The sequence below is a fragment of the Uloborus diversus genome, chromosome 4, assembly GCF_026930045.1.
Source record: "Uloborus diversus isolate 005 chromosome 4, Udiv.v.3.1, whole genome shotgun sequence".
Taxonomy (NCBI): domain Eukaryota; kingdom Metazoa; phylum Arthropoda; class Arachnida; order Araneae; family Uloboridae; genus Uloborus; species Uloborus diversus.
The window spans coordinates 136,129,467-136,157,099 of NC_072734.1; the positions used below are offsets into that span (position 1 = coordinate 136,129,467).

At 34.1% G+C, this 27,633-nt stretch overlaps 1 protein-coding gene across 1 annotated transcript in view; it reads right to left on the reverse strand.

Moving 5' to 3' along the window:
• LOC129220433 (glutamate-gated chloride channel-like) overlaps positions 1 to 11,296 on the reverse strand; it is a 191,103-nt gene extending 179,807 nt beyond the window's left edge. Inside the window, exon 1 of the mRNA XM_054854856.1 lies at positions 10,836 to 11,296. The gene's annotated coding sequence lies outside the window, so the exon portion shown is untranslated. The remainder of the gene's footprint in view (positions 1 to 10,835) is intronic.
• Between the last annotated feature and the right edge of the window lie 16,337 nt (positions 11,297 to 27,633).

The following is a 27,633-nucleotide window of genomic DNA, read 5'->3' on the forward strand; positions in this document are numbered from 1 at the left end:
CGTGGTCTTTACCGTAGTGTCCAAAATTTTGCCAACTCTGACCTCCTGTATTTGGAGAAGGGGCTGTGTGATTTGCGGTGGAGATACGGTGGTGGGAGTGAGTCGACAGATAGCAGTGTACGTGTCATTTGCAGTGGCGTGGCAGTGCCATGGCGTGGTAAGCGTCCTCATGTGTTTTGGAGGAACAAGTTCGAAATGGTGGTGTTTTGATTGTTACTCGGCAAGAGTTTTACACATCCATTCGTCTATAAAATTCCTTTGCCAAAATCTTTCCTCAAATATCTCCTCTGGTCTGAACTTCTTCAAAATTGGCAGGAAATCTGGGACACTGCAAAAACTGGTCGGAGAGTTCATGATTTCCTGCCAAAAGTAAAACTAAAACAACGCTGCAAACATCCAGTAGACGTACAATTTTTCAGTGCACATGGACCATTTCCATCGTATCTACACAGATTTAAGTTAATTAGCTCACCATTATGTGTATGCAGTCAACCTGGAACTCCTGAACATTACATATTCAACTGTCCTCTAACCAGCTCTTTCCATTGCACTTACAATTCCAACTTTTCTTTCTCCAAAAATATTTCACGCATTCTATCTCATCCAGTTACACGCAAGAATATCCATAAAATAATGTCGCTTCTCATATCTCAAGCAGATGACTTTAAATATCCAGCCTAAAAACTTTCAAAACTGCCGTTTACATTGTATTTACCAGCCAACCCAGTCATATTTAGCTTCTTCACTTGTATATTAGTTCTTTTTATTTAGTTCTTTTTATTGTTTGTTATCTTATTATTGTTATTTGTAATTATCAAAACTGTTCCAGCGAGTGTCGATCGTGATCTGTTCTGTTCCCCCCAGTCACCACATCCGGTTAAACCCTCACCGGGGTTGGTACGGTGGTGATTGGTGGGGTTTAAATAAATAAATAAAAATAAGAGGTTTACGTTCGGTTCCAATTTAGCCGATATAACCCTGTTCCAGTTAGAAAATGAAAGTTATGTCAATCAAACTTTAAAGCCACAGGCATTGCGCTGAAAAAAAAAAAGCTTGGAAGACATTAAACCATCAACATCGTTGGAAAATATAGCGCTCGTCAGAGCGTCCATCCAAGAATCTCCTAAGTGTTTTGCAATGAAACATGTAGCTGGCCTGCGATTTTCTGATAGGAATGTGAGAAAAATCCAGGACAGGGATCTTTACAACGTGAATAGTTGTTTTAGCTGGAAAAGATCATATCGGCCAAGTTGGAATGACAAATTATTGCTCAATAGTAATCAAAAAATCATTAGATGCTCTGTCCCAACACATGACGACGCTCACCGCGCAATGCCATTGCTGCTACGACTGCAAAACGTCTCACACAGCGCCCTCTCTAAATGCAGGTTAAGTTAATAAGCCGGATACTGCATTATTATTTTTATTTCTTTAAATTAAATTCAAAAGATACATATATGTGTGTGTGCGTGTGTATTAGACATTTGAGAGCTCCTGTTTAAGTTAACTTGAAGATTTTAATTGTTATTTACTTGCAAAAATACTTAAATGTCAAAATAAGTAATTATCAAAATAAGCAATTATGATAATGATCATAGAGAAGGATACCGTATAAAATGCAACTCAATCCGGATTTTTTTTTTTTTTTTTTTTTTGGAGAAGGGGGGTAAAATCTCCGAAAATTGGCCGAGTTTTTGCACGCGCCACCGTTCCGATGGACCAGACATTGATAATCGCTGCTCCACAACCTTACGTCTGTGATTCTCTATGCTCTATAATGCTCTATTAATGGAAAGTTTTCCAACACCTTTGTTCCCAAGCATTTAAGGGAAACTAAACACTAATCTTTAACACCTATTCGCGTACGAATGAACTGCAGCTTAGTGTTTGTGAAAATTTTGATTTCGTGCCAAAAGAAACTTTGAAAAGTTTCTTACAAGTAAAGTAAAAAATCTTCAACGAGTTTGATTATTATAGTTCATACAAACCATTAAGTGTCCATAATTGCATATTTAACTTTTGAGTTAGATTTAAGTAGCTCAGATAAATCATTAATAGATTTACGTTGTTCGAATCAAGTATTAACTAGTAATAGTAACATAACAGATTATTTGATACTTAAATGAAATTTCCTAAGTATGCGAATCGAAAACAGAAAATAATCCCAAACTTTGTTCCTTACAATGAGATCAACTGTAAGAAAGGCAGTACAAATATAGCAATTATTCACTAAAATGACCATATATCTGACCATACAATTGTATGAGCTCATATGCTTGTTTGAAGTTTTTTATGATCTACCAATAGTTTGTTGATTGCTAATAAGTTTTGAATTACATTTGTTTCATATATTTTAATAAATATGGTTACAGTGAAAGTTAATTAAAAATTTAATTAACATGAACTATTTGGGATGATACTACAACAACGCTGGTTAGGAAACTTCTCGGCTGCACACTGACCATGCTGTTAGGCATGATATGAAATCAGGGGTACCCGCCAATCTAAACTACGGAAAGACCCTCCCCCCCAAATCGGGAAAAATACCTCTCAAAACACAAACCCTAAAAATTTCAGTGCCACAGTCCTGCGCCATGACCCCCCGCTCCCCCAGGTGGGCGCCCCTAATAGAACTAATTGTTACAAAACTCATTCACATCACTAGATACGAATTCAACTTTGTAACAATGCCCGCCGTCGAACACAATATGGCACAGAGAAGCGTTTCCAAAAAAACTGACTACCTGTCAGCACAAGAAGGTGCTTATGAATTTATTTTGGCGCCACCTACCAACAAATTGACTTACTAAAAATATACATATATTACAATAAACTAAATAAATAATTGCATAATTTAAAATTTAGAAAACAGTTGGAAATTTCCTGTTTTTGATACATTTCACCTCGAAACACATCATGACTAAACAAATGCATATTATTTTCAACATGATACTGCTCAAAGTATAAATTCTCCAATTCTTGACACAGTGTGCGAATTTGCGGAACATATTAAATCCGATGTGTGAACTTCATATCAACCATTTGTTCCCGTTTATTAACTTTTGAACTAACATTTCTTGGGCACACATTTATAGAATTTGTGTAATTTTTAGGGTAGGATGCTATTCTATTTATTCTATTAAAATTGTACCAATTCTATAAATAAAGAATACTAACAAAGCAAAATTACGGGGATTCCAACTAGCCAAGGCTAAAAGAATGCAAATTATTTTATATGTTGTGTCGTAGGGTTAAAACCACCCAACAAAACAGATCTTCCTAATATGGGGTGCCTATGAATTTTTTATGCGTGCTTTCGACATTTACAGGAAATGGCACAACTACACTAACTACCAATAAGTATTTGGACACATATGCAAATGTCGATATCTGCGGTTCTAAGGTACGTCACGGCCTCCGCCGGTATATATCGTGTAGGAAACAGCATCGGCTTTTGTCGCATGCAAGATGCCTCGCAATTCGGAGCTCTCTGATTTCGAGAAAGTATAATTATCGGGTATCACAAATGTGGCCGATCCTTGAGGGACATTACTCGCGAACTGAAGTACCCAAAATCGACAGGCCTATCGACGTAGCCTATGTGATTAAGAAGTGGAAGATGAGCGGTCATTGTCGGAATGTGCCCCGAGTCGGCAGACCAACGAAACTGGGAGATAGAGACCGACGAGTGCTGTCCAGAGAAATTTGGAAGAAACGCACCCAACCGGAGACCCTCATCCGCGAGGAGTTTCAACAGGCATCCGGGAGTATAGTTTCATATAATACCATTCGTAAGGAAGCACATCTGCATGGTTTTCATGGTCGTGCTGCTGCCCATAAGCATTTGATCACAAAGTCTAACCGCGCTGCTCGGTTAATGTAGTGCAAAGGACATCTAAATTGGACCGTAGATCAGTGGAAACAGGTTCTTTGAAGTGACGAATCAAGGTTCAACCTTTACCGTTCAGATGGTAGGGTCTGGATCTGACGTCTATCTGGAGAACGTCTGCTGCCAGAATGCATTGTGTCAGTAGTCAAGTTCGGCGGAGGTGGAATTATGGTCTGGATGTGTTTCTCCTGGTATGGGCTGGGACCCTTGGTCCCCATTCATGGTAAGCTCAACTCCGATGCCTACTGCACTATTTTGGATAACAATGTGCTTCCTACGTTGTGGCAGTTTTACGGGTTGGACCCCTGTTACTTTCAGGACGACAATGCCAGTTGTCATATTTCGACGTTAACCAAAGCTTGGTATGATGCCAATGGAGTTCATCGAATGGACTGGCCTGCCCATAGCCCAGACCTGAACCCTATCGAGAACCTCTGGGACGAGCTGCATCGCCAAATTCAGGGGTGCACCCCCAGTGCAAAATCGGTGAAGGAACTTCTATGTCTTCTCCAAGCTGAGTGGAAGAAAATACCACTAGTTGTCATATAAAGACTTGTGGAAAGTATGCCCCAGAGGGTTCACGCTGTGATTGCCTCTCGTGGAGGCTTTACCAACTATTGATTTTGAATAAAGTTAGTTTTTCTTTTCTATTACAGGTGTCCAAATACTTATTGGTAGTCAGTGTAGTTGTGTAAGAGTTGATAATCCGTGTTGTGATCAGAAACAGCTGTCTGAGCTGCAGTTGGGGAGGTTATAGGTGTTAGCTTGTTTTACAGTTCCGAAATTTTTTTACAGCTAAAAGTTTTGTTCTGAGCATTTAAACTGATATGATTGTAATCCCAAAATCCTCAACTTCATTTTTACACTTAATTTATTTTTTCATTAATAATGTCCGTTCTAGGTGAAAAAAAAAGACAAAAGATACCTCATATTCGATGGTTTTACCCTACTATTGAAAGTTTAAATTTCCTTACTATAATCGAGAGCATCGGAATCTAACGAATCCGTTATACGCTGACAAATACGATTTTGAATTTCAGTTATCTGTGCAAGTTGTTTATAAATAAGAACAATGTGAAAAAGTTTTCGATGTGAAGTACTTGTGGTTTGAAGGCGCAAATAAAATGTAAGTGAGAATAAACAGCGAGATAAAATATAAAACAACTCAAATAGTCAAATGCAGCTCTTTCACATGAAACGTCAATAAGATACTTTAATTTAGTTACTGGAGGATTAGCGGCAGTCAATAAATGATGTCATCCTCATCCTTTTTTTACACAGCTTGATCCCCTTCCCCTCTTTTTGTCATAAAATATCACACTCCCCCCCCCTTTTGTCACATGTCACGATACTTTTCATTCATATTCTTCAAAAAAAAAACATCCTTCACCCCCCCCCCTTTCAATGTCACGTTACTTTTCATTAAGAGATTCTTATAAAAAATGCGTGACGTCACACTTCTTGTTTCCCTCTCTCTCCATTTTCACACACTGTCACAATCTCACTACACCTCCCCCTCAAAGCATAACATGATTCACTAACAGACCAGTGCATCTGGTGTACGCATGACATAATCTCCCCCCCCCCCCTTTTCACATGTCACACTACTTTTAATTAACAGATTCTTATAAAAAATGAGTGATGTCACACTTCTGGTTTCCCTTTCCCTCCCCCCTTTTCACGACCCCCCCCCTCAAAACTTGATATCATTTGTAAAGAGCCCTTAGAGTTATTTTTTCTGTAACAACAAAACTACCTCCTGATATGAAATACGTGAGTCACAATCAAGTCTTTCATTTGAGGGCAAAAGAAAAATTGCTGCTACACCTGTCTTTTGCGAAAGGGTTTGAAATCGAGGAAAGTAATTCAAGATTGTAAACAAAGCGTCGTCTATCTTTTTTTTAATATTTTTTAGAATCAAATAATTACGATCACACATTCGTCAGTGCTGTTGCCCTCAGAATCGATTTGATTTACAAGTTCGTACGCCATAGCCATCAAATCTCAACTCACTTCACCCTTCTAATAAATCTCCAAAACGTGTTCAATAGCCGTATTCACAAAAGCCTTCGCCTCCGATCGATTTAGCTATTTCTAATACTTTTCATTTTCTGACGATTCAAAAGCACGTTTTCTACTTCAAATGAAAATTCTTCTTCTGGCATGCAGTAAGCCCTGATGTTTTTTAGCCACTGCAGTTCCATATTCCTTCTCGTTGTCTGGTAATTAAGTTTTTAAAAGCTTTAAATAAAACTCATTATCCGGCAGTGACGTACAGAAAAAATTTCATGGAAGAGATTCAGGGATTTTTTTCATATTCACTCATTTATACTCCACAGATACGTGGATTGAGATACGTGGATAGATACATAGATATAGATAAGTATTTAGATAGATCTAAATAGAGATATAGAGTTAGATACATAGATAGGTACAGAAATAAATATGAAGGTAGACATTTAGAGAAATATAAATAGAGATATAGAGCTAGATACATTAGACAGATAGATAATTGATATTTGAAATTAGAATAATGGTAGTGATAGATATAGATATTTAGATAAATATAAATAGAGACATAGAGCTAGATACATTAGACAGATAGATATTGATATATGAAATTAGAATAATGGTAGTGATATATATAGATATTTAGATAAATATAAATAAAGATATAGAGCTCTAGATACATTAGACAGATAGATATTGATATATGAAATTAGAATAATGGTAGCGATAGATATACATATTTTGATAAATATAAATATACATATAGCGTTAGCTACATAGATAAGTAGATACATGAAATTAGAATAATCGTAAAGGTTCTGCAATTAACTTGCGCAAAAAATCAGTTTCTATCAGTTGATTGCATTTTAAACAGATTTAGCAATTATGTGAACAATGCTCTGTTCTATAGTCATTAATGAAACAAACAATTAGTAAATAAAACTTCAAAATGCATTATGAATTAGTCAAAGCAAGGGATACATTGGAAAAACAAGAAATTTAGGCGGTGCTATCAGGCTTCCTTATCTTCAGAGCAGGCTTGCCACAAAAATAACAAGTTGTTTCCAAAAATTATATGACTTTTTTTTTTTTTTTGCGGGTGGTGGTGGGAGGGGAAATTGACACCCCAAATTTTAACCGGGGGTGTACCGACCGTGCCACTGCTGTAACTCATATCCAAACTGTTGGGTTTACTCTAAAAAAACTCGTTGGCACTATAGTAGGAGGTTAAAATGATTCCCTTCTATGCAATTGTATAAAAACATTAACCCTTTTATTGCCCATCGAATTCTTGTAACTCATATAAAATAAACTGTTATGCAATTTTCTTCTAAACAATTCGCTAATACAATAATAGCATGAAATTCAAATTGTTTCCTTATTACACAATTGTATAAGAGAGTTAAACTTTTCATTGCACATGGAATTCTTGTAATTCAGATATAAGCTGTTGAGCGATCTACTCTAAATAACTCGATTATGTTTTAACTCTAATAGCCGCGACGTTAACTTTTTCTCTCACTGCGCAATCGTACGAAAGCATTAAACCTTTCATTACCATAGAATTTCTCTAATTCCCATATAAACTGTTAAGCGATTTCATTCTAAATAATTCATCATAATATAGTAATAATAACAGCTACGAAATTCAAATTATTCCCTTGCCGTACAATGGTATAAAAGTAATTTACCCTTTTATTATACATAGAATTCTCGTAATTCCCATAGTACGAAATTGTGTGCCATTTTACTCTAAATACTCGTATTATGAAATTCAGATTATTCCTTTACTACGTAATCGTATAAAATTGTCAATATTTTAATTTGACATATAATTCTAAGAATTCACATAGAAGCTATTGGATGGTTTACTCTAAACTCTTTGATATTATAGTACTAATAGCTACGAGTTTCAAATTATTCCTTTAGAATACAATCATATTAAATTATTAACCCTTTTATTTGCCCCTATAGTTCTTGGACGATTTTACTCTTAATAGCTTACTGATATTACGCTGCTAATAAAGACGGATTAACCAAAGAAACTTTGTAAATATTCGTAAAGATATTTGATGAATTAGTTGAAATCATTTTAATGCTTCTTCGAGAAATAATCATAATCCAAAATATGATGACATATGAGGCATTGAGAAGCAAAGGGGTGTAAGTGGCAAAATTAAGAATTTGGAGACAACCAGTACAAATAGTAGGGGTACCTCTCCTCTATCTTAGGGAAAGAGATAGTACTAGTAGCCCTGGTAGGTGCTGTATAACATGATTTAGAAAAGAAAAATCAATAATAGCCTACCTAGGATGTTATCTTTAAACGCGTTTTACTCAAAACTTCAAAATGTCAATTTACATCCCTTTGATTCTCACTGCCTCATGTGAAATAATCTAAATATTTAGGTCCGTTTTATGACTATTGAAATATTTTACTGTTTACTAATTACTAGATCTTTGGCGATATGAAACAAATATATGAATGACAAAGTGACAAATTAAATAATTCAAATTACTTCGAAAAGACAAACGAGCGGATAAAGACTGCCAGCTTGGGGGGAGGGAATGATGCTGAGGAATGATCCCCACCCCCTCCTCCCCTGCGAACGAACTTGCGGTTTGGGTACGAAAATATTCTGCTTGGGTGTCAAAAAAAAAAAAAAAATGCACCAAATCGACCGGGAATAATTAAGCACCTTATGCGGCAAAAACGTTTCTAATTAATTTCAAAAGCAATGCAAAGTAGTATTTCAAATGTTTTCTTTAAAAAAAATTTTAATTCATTAAAAAGATCACTGCAATTTTTTACATTTTATTTATAAATTATTTGAACACCAATCAGGATGTATTATAGTGTCGACGGTTTAGGGGAGTCGTGTTAGAAGTTGAACCTCCCCATGTGTCTACCCCTCAAGACATAATCGTACGAAAAAAACAGAAAATCAACCCTTCAATTGCTCTCAGAACTTTCGTGATTCACAAGCTTCATGGATAAGGGCCATTCCACGGGTAACTGACTGACATTTTTGAAGCAAAACAATACGTATTTTGTAATATTCAATGCAAAGTATACATTGTAGAAACAATCTTTTCGCGTGGAACATTGTATTTTTTAGGCTGTATTTAGTGGTATAATTAAATTTCCAAAATACATTTTGGACGATTTAAAAAAAATGCTAAAAGCATCATAACTGACCGATATAGTTGTTTTTAAAATGTCAGTCAGTTACCATGTTTTTAATAGATATTTAAAAAACATCCGAAATGTATTTCGTGAATTCAATCAGACCATTAAATTCAGCTTAAAAAATACAATATTCCAGGGCAAAAGATCGTCTTCACAACATACATTTTGGGCTAAATGATACAAAATACGTAGTTTTGCTTCAAAAATGTCAGTCAGTTACCCCGTAGAATTGCCCATGATGAATCTTACCATTCTTTTAAAAATGTCATTAATGCAATAACATCCAGAGGATATAACAGCATGCGCAATTAAGTCAATTAAAATAACTATTTTTGAAAACAATGTCGCATTTATCGATGCAGGGAATTTTGAATTAATATTTTTATAAAAATAGTACTGAATTTTTATGGTGAAGGGATTAGGTAAGACAGAAATATATATACTATTTTGCGTATTCCACTAAACTATTGAGCTCAATGTAAATAAGTTTTCTTCCGCTACAACCGTCTTTACAGCCCGAGAAGAAACTCCACGTGTCTCTTGGGGTAACGGGCACCCCTGAGCAAACTGTTACATATGATTTAAAAGCCGGTACTTCATTGACATTCACCGCGAACGTATTCAATCACCATCAGAACTGATTTACAAAAACCTGTATTTGATAACAAATAAAATACTTCAATCGCATCAATAGCTTGTGAAGTATACTACAACTAATTTGATAAAGCAAGAAAAAATGGAAAGTATTCTATTTGTTGTTTGGTGTTACATCTGCAGTTAACTTTTTTTTTTTAAAGATCCTTATAGAAATCAGAAAGCGATTTTTTTGTATTTTCATTTCTGATATGTGCTAGTATTTACAAACTTTAGTAAACTGTTAGTGTTAAATGATTGTCATCGTACTCTTTGGTACTGAATACATGAGATGCAAACCATCTTTAGGTACACAAATTACAATGTATGCAATCGTTTTAATCACTGATAAAAGCTGAATGTTTTTGGTATAGATTACGAAATGATTTCATTCCTTAATTAAGCCCTTGAAAAACCATTGCAGAATAACAGTTCGTATAAATAACCACAATAGTTGCGAACCCCATCATACTGATCGTAAGTTTATATTTTTGGTACAGATGTGATTTACGCCCCCTTGTTTCAAATTTTTTTAATCAATTCTTGCGCTCAAATTAAGTTCAGCGAAATGTGAAACCTTAAGAATTGATACAGAATTCGGTCTTGATCACTTCGATTTGTGGTGTGAAATACGATTGTTATTCAAACTGTGTACAAACAATACATAAATGTTAGTTGTTGATATAGCCAATAATGTAAATATCACATCAAATAATGCAATAATAATTACAAGATAGAAAAACAGACAAATGAAATAAAATAAATATTTCACACGCAGATAATGCTCCCAAGGATTTGGATCATTATTTGTGTTATGCTATAAAAAGCTTAGGTGCATAATAACCAGTTCAGTGCTGTGCATCAAAAACAATAAACTGTGAAGCATACAAGAATTCAAAACAAGCGATTCCACCCACACAACAGGCTATTTATCTATCAGTCGATACGATTTCTCAAATCTCGTGGGCCATTCGGAGGTCCGAGTAAAAATTCCTTTGGATATCTTCCACGTAATCCCATTCAGGATCGCACAACAAACAAGTGCCGTTTCGATTCCAAAGGGGTGGGGGGGGGGAGAACAATTTATAATCCAGGATCCGTTGGTTGTCTTACCTCACAACGCGTGCCGCATACCCGGCGGATGGAAACCTGAATCATCGGGTCGCCATTGGAGCTCGTTCGAAGGCTCTCAGGTGCTGTCCTGCCCGAAACAGTCCGGCTCTGCAGTGTGGATCGATCCGGGAGAGCTAGTGTGGAACTGGCGCCAACTGGCGGCCCGGTCGCTATGCGGCGTGGAGGATCTTTTTGCTGATTGTTTTCTTCAGCTGTCTTCCCATCGTGATCTTCTTCTCCTCATTCTCTGCGTACGAGAGCGCCTCTGGTGCAAAGACGGAAACTACAAACGATTTTTTTTCCTCTCTATTCTTCACTTGAGTTAGCATGTATCGTTCTGGATGGAGAATTGATGTGAAGTTTTCAATGGCATGATTGTGTTGTCATATTCTGAGGAAGTAAATCAGTTTTTAAATGATTTTGGCCAAAGAACTCTAGGAGTTAGAAGAAAGCTAAGCTTTTAAATGTTATTTTATATTGTATTGAAAATTCTGGCAAGCAGAATTTTTACCAAACTGGATTTAAAAATTTTTAAGAAAAATTGGAAAATTTAACAAGTTTAAAAAACCAATGACTGTAATTCGTATATATTTATATATTTTTACTTCTAAAAAAATTTGAAATTTAAGAATAATAGAACGAAAATTTTATTATGAAGTATTAATGTAAGATTATTTTAGTTAGATTTTTTTTTCTAACAAATACAAAATTTGATTTTTAGCTTTTCGAGTTGTTAAAATATCAGATTCATTGACACAAAGACAAAAGCTTTCCGGCGTCTTACATATACAGATTTGCAAAACTTGCCGAAATTGCTCAGTGCGATCCGTTTAAATAAATTGAAATGCGTCTCATTAGGTCGCAGATATCTTGATATTCAACTGGATCCTTTTTGCTTTTTTATGCGCAGCGAGAAATTAATTGCTTTAAATTGTGATATTTCATCAAATTTTCAAAAATTCATTAGTATAATGATTCTTACGTATGATGTCAGGTTTTCTGAAAGTTTGGTAAGCCATGACGGAAAACTGCTTGCTATGAGCCGAAAATATGCAATCAAAACTGATATTTTGAAAGAAATACTTATGTCTTCGTAAATGTAAGTGTTATTTTCACAAAAATATACAAAATTAGAGTACAAACTAAGTAAACTAATTTATGAAATGCACAGCTTATTCCAAGCTATGTACGAGGAAGGATCATCAAAAAAGATTTTGGGTTTCATCAATTTTTTGCTGGTCCCCTAAAGGCATGGTGGTTTAAGTTTTATTGAAACATGTCAGCTAAAGCATATCTGTTATGTGACAAAAGTTACAGAACAACGGGGTTGTTTCCTTCAGTCAAAAGTGCTACTTTTAATCATTGAAATTGATAGAATAAGCAAAAAATAATAATAACATAGAACGAGAAAAACTGTCATTTTCCCAAAACTTAATTTTTAATTAATTTTTCTATACGTCCAATTTTGAAAATGTGTGATCTTTATGACGTCACAAGTGATGTACTTTGGCGCATCTCCACTGGCGCGCTGAATGCATACGCTTGCTGCCTACCTCGTTTCCAATTTATGATAATTCAGTAGCGAATTAAATATTGCGCTCTGCGCTAATGGCATCAGTGAATATCTTTTCATCACTTATGGTGTCAAGTGCAGAAGCATAAAAAATGAAACTGCACTGTTTAAAATAATTGTTGAAAAATATTAACTTTTGTTAAATTGCTTAAAACATAGTTAAATCCTGTGCTTTTAAACATGCTCTTTCGAAAAAAAAAATACTTTTAAAATTTCGGAAATAACTCCATTGTTCACTTATTTCACGAGAAATTCTGTAAAATGTGAATTTTTTCAAGTGACGTAGTTTTTTCTCCGCCACTGTATCAAGCTGATGATCTACACTGGCGTGCAAAAATTAAGGACGAAGTCGAAAAATTAGCATATCAGCTGAACGAAGAGGCAGAGCGGACAGAAAGACCAATCAGGAGATTAAGTAAGGTGATGTACGGTAGCACATGCGCAGATATGCAGGCAGACGTAATGGGGGAGTGTCTGAGTAGTATAAAGCATGTTGTCGGTTTAAGATCAGTATTTCTGGCAAAGAGATTGCATGCCGTATAGCAGTTAAAATCACACCGAGTTGCTGCCTCAGCGATAAATGGCAAATAATCAATCTGTTAGACGACATCTGGATGCTTTTACCCGAGGTCGAATCATTGAGAAGTTGGAGGAAGGCCGCAGTGTGACAAGTGTGGCTGCAGAGTTCGGAATTGCTCACAGCATCGTTTCACGACTTTGGAGACAATTTCAAACTACAGGAACAGTTATCCGGGGGTTCAGTAGTGGTCGTCCACGAGGAACCACACCCGCAGATGACCGGTATATTGTCTTACAGGCCAGAAGAAACAGGCGGCAGACAGCGGGAGAAATCGCTAGACACACGACACAGGCGACTGGACGACCGATATCGCGTTTTACCGTGGCCAGAAGACTGCACGGTGGTGGTCTGTTTGCACGACGCCCTATAAGGTGTGCACCTCTAACGCCTGCCCATCGGAGAAGACGTTCTCTGTGGTGCCGGGAACACCGGAATTGGAGAGACAATGAATGGGGACGAGTACTCTTTACAGATGAGAGCAGATTCAGTGTGATCTTTATGACGTCACAAGTGATGTACTTTGGCGCATCTCCACTGGCGCGCTGAATGCATACGCTTGCTGCCTACCTCGTTTCCAATTTATGATAATTCAGTAGCGAATTAAATATTGCGCTCTGCGCTAATGGCATCAGTGAATATCTTTTGGAGAGACAATGAATGGGGACGAGTACTCTTTACAGATGAGAGCAGATTCAGTGTGATCTTTATGACGTCACAAGTGATGTACTTTGGCGCATCTCCACTGGCGCGCTGAATGCATACGCTTGCTGCCTACCTCGTTTCCAATTTATGATAATTCAGTAGCGAATTAAATATTGCGCTCTGCGCTAATGGCATCAGTGAATATCTTTTCATCACTTATGGTGTCAAGTGCAGAAGCATAAAAAATGAAACTGGAGGACAACTTGGAGAGACAATGAATGGGGACGAGTACTCTTTACAGATGAGAGCAGATTCAGTCTGAGTAGCGATTCTCATCGCATACTCATCTGGAGAGAGCGGGGAAGTCGCAATCATCCCTCGAACATCATTGAAAGGGACAGGTATGGAGGTCGCGGTGTTCTCGTTTGGGGAGGCATCATGCTTGGTAGTCGTACAGACCTTCACATCTTTGACGCAGGTTCAGTCAACGGGACCCGTTATTGTAACGAGATTCTTCTTCCATATGTGCGTCTTTTTAGAGGCGCTATGGGTCCGCAGTTCCTTTTCATGGACGACAATGCACCATGTCATCGCACAGTAGCTGCCGAACAGCTCTTAGAGAGTGAGGATATTAAACGTATGGATTGGCCGGCACGATCTCCGGATCTCAATCCCATCGAGCATGTATGGGATTTTCTAGGCAGACGCTTGGCAGCTCGTACCTTACCACCAGTAACGATTCGGGAGCTTCGATTGGCGCTGCAAGACGAATAGGCAGCAATGCCTCAACAACTCATTGACACCCTCATTCTCAGCATGGGCAGACGCTGTGAAACCTGCCTAGCAGTCGGGGGAGATCATATCCCCTACTAAAGACCGGATGTTTCTTGCTGGACACCCATCACAGGGATGTTTCGGCCTTCAGTCGCATTGCGCTCCATGCTACTTTTTCAATAAAGCTTCTTTTTACCATCTGATTTCTCTTTTAGTAAGTGTTGCTTACATTACACATGTCCTTACGTATTGGGGATCTTACTTTATTAAATGCGTTGATTTGGAAAGCTTTTGTACAAAGTTATATTGAAAAAACCGTCTCGTCCTTAATTTTTGCACACCAGTGTAGATTAAAATTGAAGTAAAGTTTGCAATGCGCCGTGCGACTGGTATATTTTGTAACGTAATTCTGAAGTAGTTAGAGAGTTTTTTGAGGATTTTTTCATCAAAGATTTTGTAACTCTGCCTAAATTTGCGACGAGTTTCCCATTCAATTGATACATTTGCAAAGTCGAAGACCTTTATATATCTCAGTAAGAACTTTTCGTGAAACTCCAAAGAACTTTAAAAAGTTTATACTTCCTTCAATTAAACAAGTTTCTCTCGTCTCAATCAACTTTGTTTTTAATGAAAAAATTCAAAGTTTACTGATTTTCTTTTTTCGTGTGTAGTTTAGCTATATTTTTATTTCAGAGCAAAGGTGTTTACTTATTTTTCATCTTAAGAACATTCGAGTGAAGCACGATACCTTTGGCATCAAATTAGTAAGCGTTCAAAAAAAAACCTGTATTTTTTTTTCCTGTGATTTCATGATTTTTGACATCAAAAAATAAAAAATAATTTTAAAATGGCAAAAAATTGAAAACAGGGAAAACGTTGCGTTTGATTTTATTCTGAATCGTTAAAACATCGGACATTGCGTGAGAGAAAACTGCGCACATTTGGCTTTCTATTTAATTTATCTCGAGCGATCAACTGCTAACTTTTTGTGCTGTTTACAACGGAATGGATATTAATTGAATCAATGATGTTAAAAAATAGCAATACCGTATAGTAGAATTCTTGGAAAAGGAGAAAACGGGAATGATCTTAGTGCCTTTCAAAGCTCAACGTTTAATTCTGCTTGACTGAACATGTAATGTTTTCATTCATTCTGTAACGGATTCGGTGCGACTTCCACTTTCTTGAAATGAAGACACAGTTCTTGATAAAAACACAGGAGCTTTATTTACACTATGTACAGGAGAAATCGTTAACAACTGCTAAAATAATCATCAGCAATTAAGCAATTATCACGCAACACCGTAAACTCAACGTTTACACACGTATTTACTTCCAAATACGAAAACAACACAGCGAAATGCCTCGCTATAAACAGAGCTAATACACACTCTCAGTTCGAATTCTCAATCGAAACTCCCTCTTTATCCAGCATAACGGTTTATATACACACCGAAAAGAGAGCTCTCAAAGATTCCAGAAAATACTACAACGTTCTACAACTACACTTTCATTGATAAAATCAGTGAATGAAATAAGAAAAAAAAGAATAGGGGGTTGTATACTTCGGCCGAATGTTAAGGGGTTGTATATTCATTACGGGAAACTATTTACAGGTTACGTTACTACAATAATTACTATTTACAGGATTTGTAACAATTCATTAGGCACTCCGAAACTTAACATGAAAAGTGTCAAACTATGCACACTCTTCTTTGCAACTACCACCGATTTGATGGGGTTGTTTCCATCAGTCAAAAGTACTACTTTTAGTCACTGAAGTTGATAGAATGAGCAAAAAACAATAGCATGAAGCGAGGAAAATCTTTTGTTTTCAAAACATTTAATTTTTAATTAATTTTTGAAAATGTCCTAGTTTTTAAGCAGGGCGTGGTCTTTTTGACGTCATAAGTGATGTACTGTGACACTACTTCACTGGCGCGCTAAATGTTTACGCTTGCTGTTTACCGCGTTTCCAGGTTATGATAATTCAGAAGCGAATTAAATATTGCGCTCTACGCTTGCTATTAACCGTATCGTTACCAGTACATGTGAGTAAAGAAGCGAATTAAATATTGCGCTCTGCGCTAATGGCATCAGTCAATGGCATTTCATCATTTGTGATGTCATGTGCAGAAGCGTAAAAAAGAAATTGAATCTGCGCACGGATTAATTTTTTTTTTAAATACTAAATTTTGTCGAATTATTTAAAAAAATATCAGATCCTATGTTTTTAAACATGCTCTTTCAGAAAAAAATACTTTTAAAATTTCCGAAACGACCCCATTAGTAAAATGAGTTTCTTCTCTGGATTCGTTCTCATACATTGCTTTATGAGAAGGTCTCAAACGTGAAAATTACCATAATTGGTTCACTCATTCCTGTTAACTTCGCGCCTCTTAAAATTTTTGGTATGTTTGGTATTAAAAAAAAAGTGCTGCACTCGCGAGGCAAAGTTATGAAATACGCTTTCTACACTATTTTATTAAAAGAAAGTTACAAAATACTCTACACGGTTCATAGCATCATTTTCTAAATCTGAAGGTTGGAAGTTACTTCTGAAGATGGTTGAAAGTGCTTAACTCTTCTAACATCGTACTGTTCTATATAGGATCAAAAATGGTAGAAATCGGGTATCTTGTTGGCATATACAGTGGCTCCAAAAAGTGTTCGTACACTTTAAAAATTTTTACTAAAACCAGAATAACGCGAAACTAAATTCGAATATGAAGTCTAATATTTTTCACATCATTCCTAAGTCATTCTAAATAAAACCAAGTAGTTTTTTTTTTTTTTTTCAAAATATTGACGGATCTTCTTTTTGAAATGGGTGAAAAAACAAAGAGACAGAGAAATAACACGCCACAAAAGTCATCGTACACTCAAATATTGTCGAATAAATTCATGATTAAAATTATCATATGCCATTTTTTCAACATTTTTGCATTGTGTTGACCCTTATAAGTCATTTGGCTGTAATTTTTTGTTTATTTATTCCTTAATTTTGTGCTCATTACTATAAAATGGCTGATATTCACGAAAAACAACAAACACCATTCGAAATTTGAATTTTTTCCTCATAGTAGCGGTAAATTGGTTTAAAATGTCTCTAAATTTGTTAATTTATTCCATTGTATAGTAAAGTGCTTGATAAAATGCTTTAAAGAAAAGAATCGGACCGAAAACAAGGGAAGAAAAGGTCAACCGGCAAAGTTGACAAAGCGTGATCGGAGATTTAAAGTTAAAAAAATTATGAACATTTCACATTTGAGTGCCGTAAAAGTTTCTGCAGAGTTAAATGAAAATTTTTACACTTAATTTTCACCTAAAATTGTTCGCCAAGTTCTCTGGTTAGCTGGATTAAATTGGACCTCTTCCGCAGAAATTTTCTTGTTCGTTCGAAAAACAGAGAGTTTACGCTTTTCGTCTAAAAATCAATCATAAATAAGCTCAAAACGTTTTGGAATTACGTCTTACTTACAGATAAAAATGAATTCATCATTTTTGGTTAAATTGTTGTATAACTATAAATAGAAGAAAAAATTAGGAACTGAATCTTAAGACTTAGTTGGATCAGTTAATTAGGACGGTGAAGGTGTTCTAGTGTGAGGGTGCATATCAGCATCAGGACTTAGTAGTTTGGAATTTTTTGATGAAATAATGAATCATGCTGTTCCTTTAAATATTTTAAAAACCAGTTTTGGACTTTTAGTCAAAAATTTGGTTATTGGAAACAACTTTGTTTTTTTATCAAGATAACGATAAGAAGCACACGGTTTTCAACATTTGCATCTAGTGCCTCGAAAATTGTCCCTAAGTGTAGAAAATACCCCACAATCCAGATTTGAACTTAATGTAACATATTTAGAGATATCTACTCGCTAGATTACGAAAATACGGCTTTGAAACGAAAATAGAGCTAGAAACAGTAAGACTCGAAGTATGGTTGAACACTTACTCAGAAATTACGCAAAAAAAGAAAGAAAAAGAATGAAATCTATTCCCAGACGTTTAAAAAGTGTTATGAATACTGTATGATATTCTACTAATTAATAACTTAATCAAAAGTTAGATTATTCAATAATATATAGACATTTTATAAAGTGTACGAAGACTTTTGTGAAATAAAATTTCCTGCACTTTTTGGTTTTTGATTTTTAAAAAATTAAGTTTTTATATTTTTAAAAAACTTTTCATGTAGTTTTGTCAAAAATTGATCATAGATCTTATAATTAAATACCTATTCTGAAATATTAATTCTAACCAATGGATAGGGGTCTATTTCATTAAAAGGCGTAGGTGTACGAAGACTTTTGGGAGCCACAAGAAAATTTAAATGAAGTCATATCGCCCGTATTTCAAGCAAACAAAAGCTGTGAATCTTTCTTTTTACCTTTTGCAAAAGCTATTTTCTAATGGAGGCTTTCAATGACTGTTACTCTTATTTTAATGCTTTTTTTTTTTTTTTTTTTTTTTTTTTTTTTAAAGGGTCATTTAAGTTATGTGGTTCTAGTTATTTAAATACTTCTATACAGGTGAAGCCATTTGAACACATTTTTATTATATATCGAAAGGTTCTTTTCTTGCTTCTTTGAAAGCTCGGAGCGGGTCCTTCGGATGGGAGCGGGATTTTCATATTGTTCTAGTTGTAATGAGCTCTTAAATTAATTCTTTTATCAAAAAGGGAGCGGGATCTTCGTTTTGTTCAAATCGTAACGCGTATTTTAACCAGATTCTTCCTTGTGAAAATTTAAATCTTTGCAAACCAAATGAGATTACGAAAATCTCTGGAGTTTAGCGAGCATCAGCGAACAAAAAGCGAAGTCCCCTAATATTTCATTGAAATATTATTGAAATTGTTTTCATAAAGGCACATTTTAGCATATTATAGAATATAAAGAAAAGTCTTCAAATAATATTAATAATAATAAAACTTTAAGTAAACCCCTCTTCTTGCACAGAAGTCTTCAATTTATTATGTTTTATTTATTCCAATAAAAACATTGAAAATTTGCCATTCCTTTGGTTAATCACATAAAGCGACTGAAATTTCTTGTTATTTTTCAAATCGATATCACCAATCAAAGCAAACGATACACTCGACTCATTTTTATTCGTAAACATGCACGAGCAGAAAAACAAACTACAGGTGGGCATAAATGACTCGGATTATTAGAACCTTATCGGCACATTATTTCTTATCTTTCCGTTATTAGCTACGTGAAGAGCTTGTCGTGAATGTGTTTCCGGGAATGATTAATCGAAGCCTCTTTCGCTCTGCCATCGGAGTTATTCTTTCCTGGTAACCTCGTCTCGTTCCTTTGAGAAGGATGGATTGCCGTCAAGTGTGTGAGACACAAAAGATTTCACTTTTCCTCCAAACAAAATATTATATTTTGTTCAGGTGTTTTATCATTTTGGCTTCATTAAGTGTTTTTTATTATCATTATTATTAGGGGCTGTTCATAAATGATGTCCCATGTCACACTTGGAGATGGGAATAGTCAGGAAAAAACGAAAAATTTGGGAACGAATTTTTTTTTTTTTTTTTTTTTCCGTAGGAGTTTATTTCCACTCAGAAAAGATGAAAAATTTCGAGATTTCTTGCATAAAATAATGTAATCGGAAATTTGTAATAAAAATTACATGTCAATGCTTCATTAAAAAAAAAAATCGGACACAATTTGCTGCATCATCAAAGGAAGTAAACTAATTTCTTTTTATTGAGTGTTTATTTCTTTTTTGTCTCTCACTTCAGCTAGAAATCAATTTATAATCAATCTCCTTCTTCTAGTTTATCTTTGGCATTTTTACAATATCAAGCAAAAGATCTAGTATTCAGGGGTGCTCACCTAGGGGGAAAGGGGGTCATGGCACAGACTGCGCCACTGAAATTTTTAGAAGGGTGTTTTGAGGGGAATTTTTCTCATTTTTAGGGGGCTCGTTTTGGGGGGTCTTCACGATACTTATGGGAGTGAGCTCTTTATCTTAGGGGGGTGGACACTCCTGTGATATTGTAAAGCTGTTTTGCTTGATGTACCTCGGCAAACAGTGCTTGATGCAATATACCGTCGAATGTTCACGTGCATTTTTGAACCTCTGTAGCGAGAATAAGGATTGTGTATTGGCCCAGAGTGTTACAGGGGATGAAACTTGTTTGCATCATTACGAACTTGAGTCTAAGCAAGACTCCATGCAGTGGCATAAAAAAGGCACAGCACCGCCCAAGAAGTTTAAGGTGACACAATCAGCTGGAAAACTCATGGTGACGATTTTTTCGGATTCAGAAGGAATATCATTGATCGACATAAAAGTGTCTCTATACCGGGAGAATATTATGCTTCAATATTAAAACAGCTAAAAGATGTAATCAAAGAAAAAAGAAGAGGAAAATTGACGAAAGGTGTGCTGCTCTTGCATGACAATGCTCCAGTTCACAAGAGTCGTTTTGAGTTGGCTGCTCTGCACAAATTAGGCTTTGATATTATAAATCACCTACCCTATAGTCCAGACCTGGCTCCAAGCGATCATTATTTGTTCCCAAAAATGAGAAAAGAACATCGTGGAAAGAAATTTATAAGCGATGAAGTGAAAGAAGCAGTTTCAGCGTATTTTTCAGAGAAAGATTCAACATTTTTTTATGAAAGTATAAACAAACTAATTGATAAATCTGAGAAGTGTATTAGAATTACAGATGAATATATTGAAAAAGATAAATAATATTGCATTTTTATTTACTATCCTTGTCCTCCGTTCCGCGAACTTAAAAACGACCCTTCGTGCGTGAGATAACTCCCCTGATGTACTTTAGATCCTACTTCAGCAAGCTCTACTTTGGAGTTTATTCCAAAGGCGAGTTTTTTTTTTTCCTTTCTTTCTTTCTTTTTTTTAAAAATCTGATATTGATGCAATAATAATTGTGCTTGTCTTTCTTTTTTTTTTCCCCTAAACAATTATGCACTGGAGGTGAGAATTCTGGTAACAAGTCTTAATTAGAATCTGTTGTGGTTTTTAATTAGGGATATTTAACTGTTTTTGTTTCATTCCACAATATAATAGAAAAAAGTAACGTAGGGCGGTTTTCAAAAGCTAAAAAAGTACCGAACAGTTCTAATTTTAATTTTTAGGACCCGAAAATGGCATTCAATGGTTCTACTCGAAATTATTACCTAATATTTGTCTCATACGATAACCTACAAAAATTTTCCGGAAGTAGATTTATTTCCTTCAGAATTCAAAAACACCGAGGCCATAAAACCACCAGGAGAAAAGTTTATAAATAGAGATGCATCAAATACCATATTTTGCCGAATAAAGAATACTGAATATTCGGTTAAAATTCAAACCAAAGATCCAGCTGAATATTTAGTATTTAAAAAGTTTTATCTATAAAATTTGAAATTCACGCCAATTTAAAATACAAAATATTAATCTATTTTGGGAAAGTTGTAAATACATTTTTATACAGTACATTTATCTACATTAAGTATTATTATTAGTTTAATATAACTCATCCAACAACAAATTAATGGCTAAAATTTGATTTATGTTGATCTGTAATTCTGTGTAAATGGACTCTTTCTTTTCTGATATATGAAACTGATAACCATGACAACATGTTACGTGATAAATAAAGAATCTTACATATACCTTACATACAAATACAATCTAAAGTTACTTAAAACACGCTTACAAAATTATTTTTTCAAGTCTGTTCTGCTTATCTTTTTGGTAACTGATAAATTATATCATCATTAAAACTGAGGAATGAAATTCAAACATTGACAGAATTTTTTCTCTCATTGCAAAAGATTATTAAACTTTGATTACAGTGCTTAATTTTAATTAAACTGTTTTTGAACAACATTTGATATTTTATATGGTGCAACATTTTAGAAGTTAAAGTACAGAAAGCTTTTTATCCAAGTATTAGCTTCTTTTAGCAGTGTTTTTTTTTTTTTTAAATTAGCAGTTAAAGTGTAGTAGTAATAAATTGACTTATGTATTTTTTTTCTGGTTACTGTCGTATTTAAATGGGATTGTAATGTGGCTAAAGTAATAGTCAGATTGAAGAGAATGAAAAGCAACAAAATTTAAATAGTGTTTACTCTTACTTAAAAATCACTCTGAATGCGATAACATTATCAAAAAACAATTTGAATTAATTTTGTACTGTAGTACTGTATTGTGTGACTTTCATTCAATGTATAAAAGAAAAAGTTTGTTTACCAATTATCAAACATTTAAATCTGTTTTCTATTCGGTTGCAGAATATTAAAGTATTCGGCCAACTGAATACTATTCAGTTTGTCTGCCAAATATGCAGTATATCGAATACCAACTGAATATTCGGTGCATCTCTAAAGCATTTTTAAGTAAGGGAAAATCAATTTTAAATTGGAAGTTTAACATCTGCCGTGAGCTCAGTTTTAATTAACATGAATAAAATCATTTAAGAGAAATATGTTGCCTTTTTTTTCTCGACTGTGTAAAAATAAAATTCTTGCTTTTGTTTTGAGGCTTTTCTCGTAATCGGGGAATTTAAAAAGATTTCCTTTTCGTTGTTTTTACGCGATCGTCGGGGAGATTTTGCATTCTTTTTCTTTAGTTTAGGCCTGATTGTTCAGCACACGTCACTTAAAATAACTTTTATTTTTGAGGTAGACTGCGAAGCCGGGCGACTATAAGTATTTGTACAGTTGGCATATTTTAGCTGAATGTGTTATTTCTCTCCTGGAGAATCTTTGGGTGCATTGTATCAAATATTCTCAATCGCTAGTGCGGAGGACCAGCACAGGTCCACAAAATAATTGACTGGTCCTCAGAGATTTTTGCTTACCCATGTGAGAAAGAAAAACCGTCAAATAATAAACATTCTGTGAAATGGGTGTTTTTTTTTTTTTTTTTTTTTTTTTTTTTTGAGAAATTTTAGGACTAATTTTTGTTCTATATTTGTTTTTCTCGGATTACTTATGCATAATACTCGTTTTTGCATTAAAATATTTTTCGTGACAACTCTTTCGTAAGTTTTTTTTTTTTTTTTGGTCTATGTCGAAAAGGAAAAAAGATCTGCTCCAGTCTTTAAAATGTTTTACAAGCTTTTTATGATCCGCAAGTCAGTTTTTCTCCTTTTTTTACACAAGAAAGAAGAAGAAAAACCTCACCGGTTTTCGAGGTTTTTGCCGATCCGTGTGTTAGTACAGTTGCAAAATGCTGTATTATATTGTATATATGGGTCATTCCATAGTGATTAACGTAACATTCGTAGCTGATTTTCTAACTCTTTTTACTTAAAATTTGAAGTAAAAAGAGCTTTTTTTTTGGTTTAATATGCAGATTTAAAATGCACAAGGTGACTATTTTTCATTTCTACCAAGAATTTAATGCAAAATATGTTACGGGGCAAATTTTTCTGAAAGTTACGCAGGCATTAAAATTGGCTGATATATTTGTAAAAGGTAAACAATCTATTTTGAAAAATATACAACATATTTATTACAGCTGAATTTTTTTTTGGCTCTTAGTGGCTCTTTTACGAAAGACTGCGCGTGACTGACGTAACGTGACTAACGTTACCATTGAATAACAAGCAATATATACACATAAAAAACTTTTTGTAATTAATCTTTTGTACTTACATTACTTTTACTTTTTAGGAACTTTTTTTATGGTACATTATGGTTCTTTCTTTACTTATTTCAATATTAGTCTAAGAAATTGAATGGGAGGATTCAGTTTAATTAACTCAATTTGAATATGCCAAAAAAAAAAATATTTACTAACTGAATAACATCATTTTTGGGCTAATTCAATCCTAAATATATCTCTTTTTAAAAAATTAACTTTATACAAGTTGATATAGTTTCACCTATTCTGCAAGGTTTACTGATTCATCGAACGAATAGTGCTGTATATCTTGATTTGAAATGTAATATTGAAAAAAAAATTTTCAATAAGTTCTGCAGATTGGGGGGGGGGGGGGCTTTTAATTCCAGGTATCACCGCAAATGTTTAAATTCCTAAATCACCATTTATGCATTTTCTGTAATATGCTGCAGCAGGGCTTATTGGTTCATTGTATCATATAACATCTTGAAATGTTTTTCTAACGAACTGCCATTTATTACTTTTAATAATCAGCGAAAATATTTTTTGAAAAATATAAATGTTCTCTTTTGTCTTTCTATTTCCTTAATTCTTTAGCTTGGATTCTTGTGTTGAATGCATATTCAGCAGAGTATACTCATTTCGCTTTACCCACACTTCTTTATAAAATAATAATAATAATAATAATAATAATTCTTTTAATTGGAAGTATTTCTTTTTAAAGAAGACCTTAAAAAAAATCCTTTTTTAAGTAGACAGAAGTTCTACATTGTAACATTTCTAGGGATTTTTTCATCTTAAATATTTTTAATCAATGTAGAATGTCTACTTATTCAAAATTGTTCATGAAAATGTACATTAAATTAAATATTTTTTAAATAATAGCAGTCATTTTTTAAATGTTACGTTAGTCACGTGTAATTGCTACGTTAGTCACAGCTCAAATGCTTCGTTAGTCACACTAATTATTTTATACCTTCTGTATCTAAAATAAATATTTTGCACTTTTTAAGTAGATATGATGCAGATGTGAGAAAATAAAAAGTGTTTGTCTGGTACAACTATCTGGTTTAGTTTTTAAACTGAAAATAAGAGTACATTTTCGTGACAAGAGTAACGCAAATATTTTCAGTGAAATAACCAAACTAATTAAAAAACTTATCTTATGATATATCTAAAAAGAGCAGTCAATTTTATTGGTCCAACACCTAATCTTTTAGAATAAATATAGTTTTTTTTTTTTTTTTGAAAATTTGCAAAAAGAATTCCATTACGCAAGAAAACTTAGAGGGATGTTTTTTTGCGTATGTTAAGTCTTTTCTACAACCTCGCACGTTTAGAGCCAGAAGAAAAACACCGAATGAAATTTTTGCAAACTGTTGCTGGATCTATATACTAGAAAGTATACTGAATAAAATGATAGGTCTCAATTGGCGCTTTGTGAAAAAAAAAAACTCTGAGGCCGAGGTTGACATTTTTATGGAATGAGCTATATCTACTTATGAAGTATTATTTTGTTCTATATACTTAATAAGTGTTTTGCTTTTTTATTTCCAGGTACTTTGCCAATATTAACCAAGGTCGAGGATCAAAAAGAGACCAAAGAAAGGAAAGGAGTCAACTATCGATCTAAATGCATCTGTTATTAAATGCACGACCATTATTAAATTGCATCCATGATTCGCTATGTGTATAATCAAATAAAGGCTAAATATGAAATACAAACTTTTGGTCTGTGTTGTCATTAGAAGTTTTCAGATATTATTATTATTATTATTATTATTATTATTATTATATGTTTTTTATAGTCACAGAAGCACTGACATAATTTTTGTAATGTATTTCTTCCAGTTGCCAAGAATTAGGTGGTGTTTCAGGGGGGGGGGATTGTTTCGGGGTATAAAAAATGAATTTAGTGTATCAATTTGTGTTGTGCAGAACGGATGCATATGTATCCAGAGATAGCAACATCTTCTGATAATTGATACTGTAAAATTTTTTGTTATGCACCAGGTTTGCATGAATAAAGTACAATTGTCATAGTTGTAACATGCCTTTGTATGAATTGATATAAAAAAGTATATATGTATGTACTGCATTTTAATAAGTAATTGCTGTAAATATTTTGCTGATTGCAAAAAATGGCTAAAGTTTTTAGTGCCAAGATAAAGTTGTAGAATCCTAGAAATTGCGGTGCGTTCTGGTTCACCACGCAATTATCAGTATATTTTAGAGTAAAAGACACTGTATGGAAATTACTGTTCAAAATATTTACAGTGCAACTGTGATAAAATGTACTATACTTCAGTAAATGTAACTATAAAATCTTCAGTAATAAGAACCATACATTTTACAGTAGATGTCTATAAATAAAAGTGAAAATACTGTAAAAATTACTTTTTACCATTGAATTTGAGGAAATGGACTAATTTAGTCAATGTTACCGTAAAATCTCTAATAAGTACAACAAATTTTCTAGTAGAAACCTATAAATTAGAGAAGTTACTGTAAAATTCCTGAACAATTTAATGTAGAATTAGCCGTAAAATCTACTACAGCTCAGTCAATGTTACTATAAGATCATCAGTAATAAATATCATATATTTTACAGTAGAAACCCACATAAGTGGAGAGGTTACCGCAACAAATAGTAGACTCCCGATTATCCGCGAGCGGTTTACCCGCGGGGCGGATTATCCGCGAATCAATCAACAATCATGAACATGTATTTTCGCAGTAAAAAGCGAATACCAGTGGCTGTTTTTTTTTTTTTTTTTGAAAAATTGTAAATTTACACTCAGTTGTTTTTGCTTGATTGATTGATTTAATTTTATTATTATTATTATTATTATTGTGCGTTCTTCATCGTACATACACTTGTTTGCTATTGATGTTAAGTTCGATTGTGCAAAAATACAAAACATTTGTACTGTACTCTATATATATTTTCACTGTTTGCAGAAAGTTTTATGCATCAATACAGTTAAGAAATTGAGATAGGACAATTTTTACCTGATTTGTCCCCCATTTTAGTCTTTTTGCGGTTATCTGCGATTTTTATTATCCGCGGCACTTGTGCCATCCAATTCCGCGGATAATCGGGAGTTTACTGTACTGTAAATTTTACATAGAATTTGCAGTAGAATACGCTTGAAATCATTAATGTTACTGTAAAATTTACGGTAATTTTTTTAAAAAATTATACTAAAATATTACAGTAAAATAGGCTTTTACGGTAAAAAATACCATAAAATTTACGGTACATTTAAAAAAACTGTAGTAAAATATTACAGTAAAATAGGCTTTTACGGTAAAAAAATATCATAAAATTTACGGTACATTTTTTTAAATATATTACTATTACAGTAAAATTTACTTTTACAGTAAAAAGTACCCTAAAATTTACAGTATCATTTTCTGTTTTTGTACCGCAAAATTTTACAGTAACATTTGATTTTTACGGTAATAGTTACTGGCAACATGGATGCCAGTAACAATTACCGTAAATTTTCCGGAAAATTTTCAACAGTGTACATACGGGAAGATTGTACTGTTCAGTGGGAATTATATGCTGATCTCTCTTGATCTGGAAATGAGGTAAATCAATTTGTTTCAAACCTTAT